This window comes from Amblyomma americanum, chromosome 2 (genome assembly GCF_052857255.1).
Source record: "Amblyomma americanum isolate KBUSLIRL-KWMA chromosome 2, ASM5285725v1, whole genome shotgun sequence".
NCBI classification, from domain to species: Eukaryota; Metazoa; Arthropoda; class Arachnida; order Ixodida; family Ixodidae; genus Amblyomma; species Amblyomma americanum.
This window is the reverse complement of record NC_135498.1, coordinates 59,692,150-59,699,057: the sequence shown is the minus strand read 5'-3', so window position 1 is coordinate 59,699,057 and position 6,908 is coordinate 59,692,150.

Below are 6,908 nucleotides of genomic sequence, written 5' to 3'. Positions count from 1 at the left end.
AAATCTGCAGAGTTTACGTAGCACATGGTAAAATTGTATATCTAATTCGGTATTTGCTGCATACGAGAGCGTGGGGCTTATGCACGAAATTGGATTAAGCCTAACGTGGCGCTGAATGAAAGATCCCAGTGCCTTTTTGTTATAGAAAGCATTCGCTGAATAGGCGAACGCTGCTTGTTCCTTTCGTTTAGCAATTTGCCGCCTAGCCTAACGCTGTGAGGAGTAGATGCAAGACACGGTAGTGAAAAGGGCACCGCCACATGGTCGCTAAATAACTTTAAGTAAACCGTCATCTTTTCTGTAATTCGTACTAAGCTTGAATTTATCGTAGCTCACTGTTACATTGTCTTAACGCTGAAACTTTCGGTAAACATAATCAAGATGACACTTCCTGCTGTTTACCAAAGGCGCATCTATCTGTGTAACTTATGGCACCTCGCCGCGTCTCTATGGAGGTTAAATGTAAGACGTCGAAAGATGTCAGTGCACTTTACGGAATCACAGCTGGTGGAAATATTCTCTCTGGGGCCCTGCTTTTCAGTCCCTCCTCCTGTTTATTGCTCCATTCTCATGAGGCGCAGCTGAGGTCTCCACCGTGAAGAGAGACGGCTACTACTTTTCGTTTCTTTCGCTTGCTGTCTTTCCTTTCCTCAGAAGAATTTAATGTTTCACTATTTTGCAAAATTATTTCTAAAAATGGAGATCGGAAGTAACCGATTGCCGGTGTGTGCAATCACCTGCACATCTCAGGACACCGTCACTTTATATTGAAGTAAAATATCAATTTTAGAGCATTGTCATGGGAATATAAGCACTCTTGCTGTGTGATTACTTGTAACCTTTATTTTTTGGGTTACTAATATGCAGACTTCAATTCTTTTTCTGTTTTCGACCGCATTCCGTCGCGTCTAAGGTGGTGCTCAGGTGAATGCTTTTGTGTCTTGATCAACAACGGAACAAGAGGCCATTGCTACACACGGAGCTTTCCTGATGGTTACTACAACCGAACTTACCCATTAACTCTCCCAAAATAATGGCGGAGCATTGATAACATTTGACAAACTGGTGGGTGTTGTCAAAAGATTTGCTTCCACAGAAACACCCGACACTTTTCGCTCTCTCTCGTGTCGAAGAACTGAAGGGTGTAGTTGCACCAAAGAAGTTAACTCCACATCAACATTTCGCACTCAAGTCCTCAAGTTTCGCACTCAAGTTGATTCAAAGCAGCCGGTTCACGCTCCCACATCCTCACTGCACTGTACAGATTCAAAATACGGTGTGGTCTTGAGGCTACTACAGACTAACTACTACATCTCACTTTACCTCCTTCATCCACCCTATCTTGACCCTCCCACTCTGTTCAACATGTGGGGCGGGCAATGCTACCCTCATACGCTACCTGTGGGAATGAACCCGACCTACGGCAGTACCCCCAATTCCCAGCCCACCCGCTTCCTCATGCAAGGCCTCTGTGCGAGTTGCTCAACCAGCTGGCAAACCATGGCTAGTGCACATAGATATCCATGAGGCCTAGGCCCGTGAACTTTGGACAAGTACGAGCCCACCGTTAAGGACCTTTTTGTTTTTCCTTCAAGACAAAGTCGTTGCCACCACAACCTGCCTGACCCCATAAGACACGTTATCAAAAGCACCTTCAGGTGTCTTGTGTCTCCGGCCTACCAAGAAAACATTTTTTTGCAAAGAGGTGGCATTTATTGTTTACGCCTACTACGAAAAAAAGATGACAGCGGGTATTAACAGGTGAGAAAGGTTCGCCATAGCTATCGCTGTACAATTCCGAGCAACATGCATGTTTATTGACATGAATATAGTTATTTGTAAATGGCGATCATACTATAGGCGGGGATAGCTAAAATAGCATACAAGGCAACAAAGCTCCGCAGTTGAAGAATTATTTTTTTAACCGTGAGAAAATGGCTCTATTTTGCTGGTGTTTTGTAAATTTTAGTGGTCTATGAACTATGAGGCTTAATGTATCACGTAAAGTGTCAATACTGACACAGTTTACAACATGTGCATTATGATATTTTCAAACTCTTTCAAACTCAGTTAAAATTTGATTGCAAAATCAAGGTGTTTAGATAAAATCGGAAAAAAAACTTGCAAAGCTATGCTGTGTCTAAAGCAAGGAAATTTTAATGAAACTTTGTAATATGCAAAATTCTGTGGGTCCAAAAATGAACACGCCGAAAACCAAGTAATGTTCAATAGTCAAGCAAGGGAACAGCAGTTCACAATTGATACCGAGGGGCTGGAAGTGGTAAAGGAATATTTAATTTATACTCAGGGCAAGTATTGACCGCTGATCCGGATAATAAGGTGGGAATAACTAGAAGAATACGAATGGGGTGGAGTGCATATGGCAGGCTCTCTCAGATCATCAGTGACAGTTTACCAATATCCCTGAAGAGAAAAATATACATCTGTGTTTTACCAGTACTCACCTATGCGGCAGAAACGTGGAGGCTAACGAAAAGGGTTCAGCTTAAGTTAAGGACAACGCAGTGAGCTATGGAAAGAAAAGTGAGGTGTAACATTAAGAGATCGGAAGCGGGCAGAGTGGGTGAGGGAACAAACACGGGTTAATGACATCCTAGTCGTAATCAAGAGGAAGATATGGGCTTGAGCAGGGCTTGTAATCAGAAGAAGACAAGATAAGCGCTAGTCCTTAAGGGTAACGAAGTGGATTCCAAGAAAAGGCAAGCGTAGCAGGGGGTGGCAGAATGATAGGTGGGCGGATGAGATTAAGAAGTTTGCAGGAATAGGGTGGGCGCAGCTGGCAAAGGACAGTGTTAATTGGAGAGACGTGGGAGAGGTCTTTGCCCTGCAGTGGGTGTTGTCAGGCTGATGATGACGATGATGATAATGATGATGAACGAATGGAAGTGGGCATGAGGTAAGCATAAGAACAACAAGAAGATTAATTACTTGACACAGGTGTTCCATAGCCCTTTGAACAACTTGATATTGTTAAGGAAGGAAGGAAGGAAGGAAGGAAGGCCTCAGACGTTGCTGGCACATACCCACTACGGGGGAGTGGCCAAGACACAAGTGGTTAATTACTGGATACATGAAAGTTTTTACGGGAAAAGCAGTGGCAATAGTATGTAGCCTGATAGATTGGAAGAGGGTAGGAAAGGGGTCCAGTTAACTGGCATTGTTAAGGGCTGAATACATATGTGATCGTCAACTTCTTTAGATTGTGCTCATTACACAGAAATAAATACCTCTCACAGGTATGCAAATTTAATTTTGGCCCCCGCAAGGCACTACAGTCGCTCAACGACTGCATTGTTCTTATTTTCATCACTTTTATTTATTTTATTGAAAAAATGTCTGTTTGTCTGTCAGTTTTGTAGCAGGCTGCTAACCTGCCCACCGAGTGGTGGGTAAAATGCTCGCGTAAGATAAGTGAAAACGCTTATAACTCGACCACTTTACAGAAATAAAAGAAAACCTTGCGCATGCAGTACGGACCTCGAAGGAACGCTACTTTGACCGAGTGTTACCAAACTTTATTGTTGAATAGTCCGAAAAGTTCAGGGGCTATTTAAGCGATAAAAAACCAGTATCACACATTTGCATTTATGGGTCAATTATACCGGCCACCGGGATATTGAGAGTCGTTTCATTTATTTTTTCCATAAGATATTTTCCAAACCTGGCATTTGTTATTCCATGGACCAAACGTTTCACTCATTCGAAGCGAATTTTATTTCTTACGTCGGCATTGTTGCGATGCTATTAAATTTAAAAATAAGTCTTCATGTGGTCCTGACATCCTTGCAAGCAGTTCTTCTTAGAAACAGCATGCTGAATCCATTGCTAAGTTCCTGGTTATTATATCTCGTGCTTCACTACTTGCTGGGAAATTACCGGATGACTGAAGGATAGCCCGAGTTGTGGCCGTATTCAAGTAGGGAGACCGTTCACTGGAAGAGAACTGACGTCCGATACCACTAACATTATTACGTAGTAAGCTAAGTGAACATATCGTCGCAAATCAGCTGAACGAAATTCTGGATAAACACTCAGTACTCTCTAGTTTTCAACACGGACTTAGAAAAGGCCATTCAACAGTTACGCAAGTAGTCACAGTAAGACATTCACTCGCCTCATGCCTTGATAAAAATTGTCAAATTGAGGCTGTATTTCTTTACTTTAGCAAAGATTTCGACACAATTCCGAACCAAAAGCTAATACCAAAACTTCGAATTCTTGAGCTTCCAGAAATTTTGATCGCATAGATAACGAGCTAACTAATCGTCGCCAGTTCGTAGCAATTAATGAGCAACAATCTGGCTGTCTTTTTTTTTGGTCGACTCAGGAGTCCCTCAAGGATATGTATTACGACCATTGCTTTTTCTGCTTTAAAATGATATTACTACTGCAAGTAATTCAACTGTGCAAATCAAGTTGTTTGCGGGAGATTGTGTGCTCTTTCGAGAAATCACTTCATCAATTGTTTAAATCAATTTAAATGCTTCTCTTGCTGGCATATTTGATTGGTGCAAAATCTGGTAAATGCGGCTTAACACTGAAAACACCGTCTTTCTTCGTTCTCTCTCGTCAAAGGGCTCCACTATTCTTTACTTGCATGTTAGGTTCGTCGCCTTTCCAGGAAGAAATCAAATATAAGTATTTGGGTGTCACGATTGCTAACAATTTATCTTGGAATTTACACATTGACTGTATTTGTTCTTCCGCCTTGCGTAAATTATATATTTTCCGACATAAACTTAAAAACTCACCACCTTACTTAAAATTGCTTGCCTATTATTCATTGATTACACCTAAACTTGAATATGCATGCATTGTTTGAAAGCCGTTTACTAAACAAAATATAATGTGTCTCAAAAAGATACAAAGGAAAGCTGTGCGATTTATCTATTCACTATTCTCACGATATGTCTCTAGCTCACAAATAATGCAATATAATATCGTTGAGCTTCTTGAGCAGAGAAGAAAAATAAACGATTGCGGTTACTTTCCATGCTTCGTAATGAAGATTTACCAATTAACCTTTCATCTTACCTGTTTCGTTGATACGCCAGGCTTACTCGACAGCATAATTAGAATTCATTATTCCTTTATTTTGCACGAACTAATGTATTCATGTTTCATTTTTTCCCGTTCTATAACAGACTGTAATGACACGCTGTTGTCTGTTTTCATCGATTGATGCGTTGTTTGTGTTTATTGTAGTTTTTAGTACGCTGATTGGTCCTGAGCAAGGTATGCACTATGGAATAAATAATAAATAAATAAATAAATAAATAAATAAATAAATAAATAAATAAATAAATAAATAAATAAATAAATGTACCTCAGCAGTCTGCCCATCGTGTCAGGAGGCAGCTCAACTAATCGCTAGAGTCTGCTCCCGAAGAGCAACCTGGGTCGCAACCCAAGTCCGGTTGATGGCATGATGGCAGCACCTGCCTTGGCAGGGCAGTGGCGCTTCGCTTGACCGCTGCGCCACTGCGCCAGGAGTGGTAGAGAGACTCCCAGGGATCTATGCTTGCATATGGACATTAACTCATTATCGCTTTCCGAACTGCTGCCGTCCGTGAACACTGGAAGTGAACACTAAAACCGATGTGAAACCGGAACTGCTAGTGCGCCTAATTCTCGTTTGTCCTAACTACGCAAATCGATCATATTTTTCCCCCTGCTTTTCAATCAACTATTTTTTAGCTATACAATAATTACACTATTAATATCCCATTGAATAGGCCCTCAAATTATACCTACAAAATTAAGAGAACAATGCTTTAGCTTGCTTTGTTTCGGGGATTGCTCGCGTCCTATATACCCGGTCTTTCAGGGAAGACAGTAAAAAATTTTCAATAATAGGGTTTTGGGGGTAAAAATATGGCTTTTGTGGCAAAGTATTACCAGTGTTGATGGACACCGGAAAGCTGTTGGTTTATCTTAAGCAGCAAGCTGGTTAACTAAATTCTGATAACTAACTTTTCAACTATATTAGGTAGGCAACTAGTTCCAATTAGAGATTTGTAGCCGGCCATGAGTTATACCTACATCAGTTTTTAGAATTTCGAAAACGCGATCACCCTTGCCGCTGTGGCTGCATCTTGCGAAAATACGTGTGCACTCGACAGCATGCAGGCAAAGCAACCGCTACAGTGCACGTAACTAGACGAAAAAGGCTAATTTTGCCTAACCACAGCGTCAAGGGTGATCCCGTTTTCAAAATTCTAAAAACTGCTATGGGTATTAGTAAAGACCGGCTGCAAATATCTAAATAAAAATAGGCGGCTCTCTACTAGTTAAAAGATAATTACTATACATTAGATAACCAGCTTAGTATATAACCTTCCGTCGTTGCCCAGGTTCATTGTTGTATCCAGTCTTAGGTTTAGTCTGTGTCTGATTCATCTGCTGCACTGCGGGGCTTCGGCGATTATTTTCTGAGCGGAAGCGCCAGTGGAAAAATTGTGATAGGTTTTAAGGTTAGAATTGTATATAATGTGCAAGCTTGGTGTGTTTCTTACCACAACACTTGGGTTTTCCAAACATGTTTCACGGTCCCCTGATAAGTTTCGGCTAAAACAAGTCAGCCACGTGAAGCCGTATATTTTAGGCGGTGAAGTATTTTGTCTCAAATTTTAAAACTTAAAAAGCGAAGTAAAACGGTTTTGAAAGCGCCTGAGCAATTTTATGCGTATATGATAATCTTTAGTGTTACAAAATTACCATGCCGTTAACTAAGCAACTCACTACCCGAAGTCTCAGAGCTGTTTTGAAATGTGTAAAGCTTTTTATATTAATCTAGGTTCTCCTGGCTTCTGCCTGAAGGAATAGCCAATACGATAGGCAGCTAGAAAAAAGCTGGTAGGATTTCCCTTCACCAATAATCAATCCAG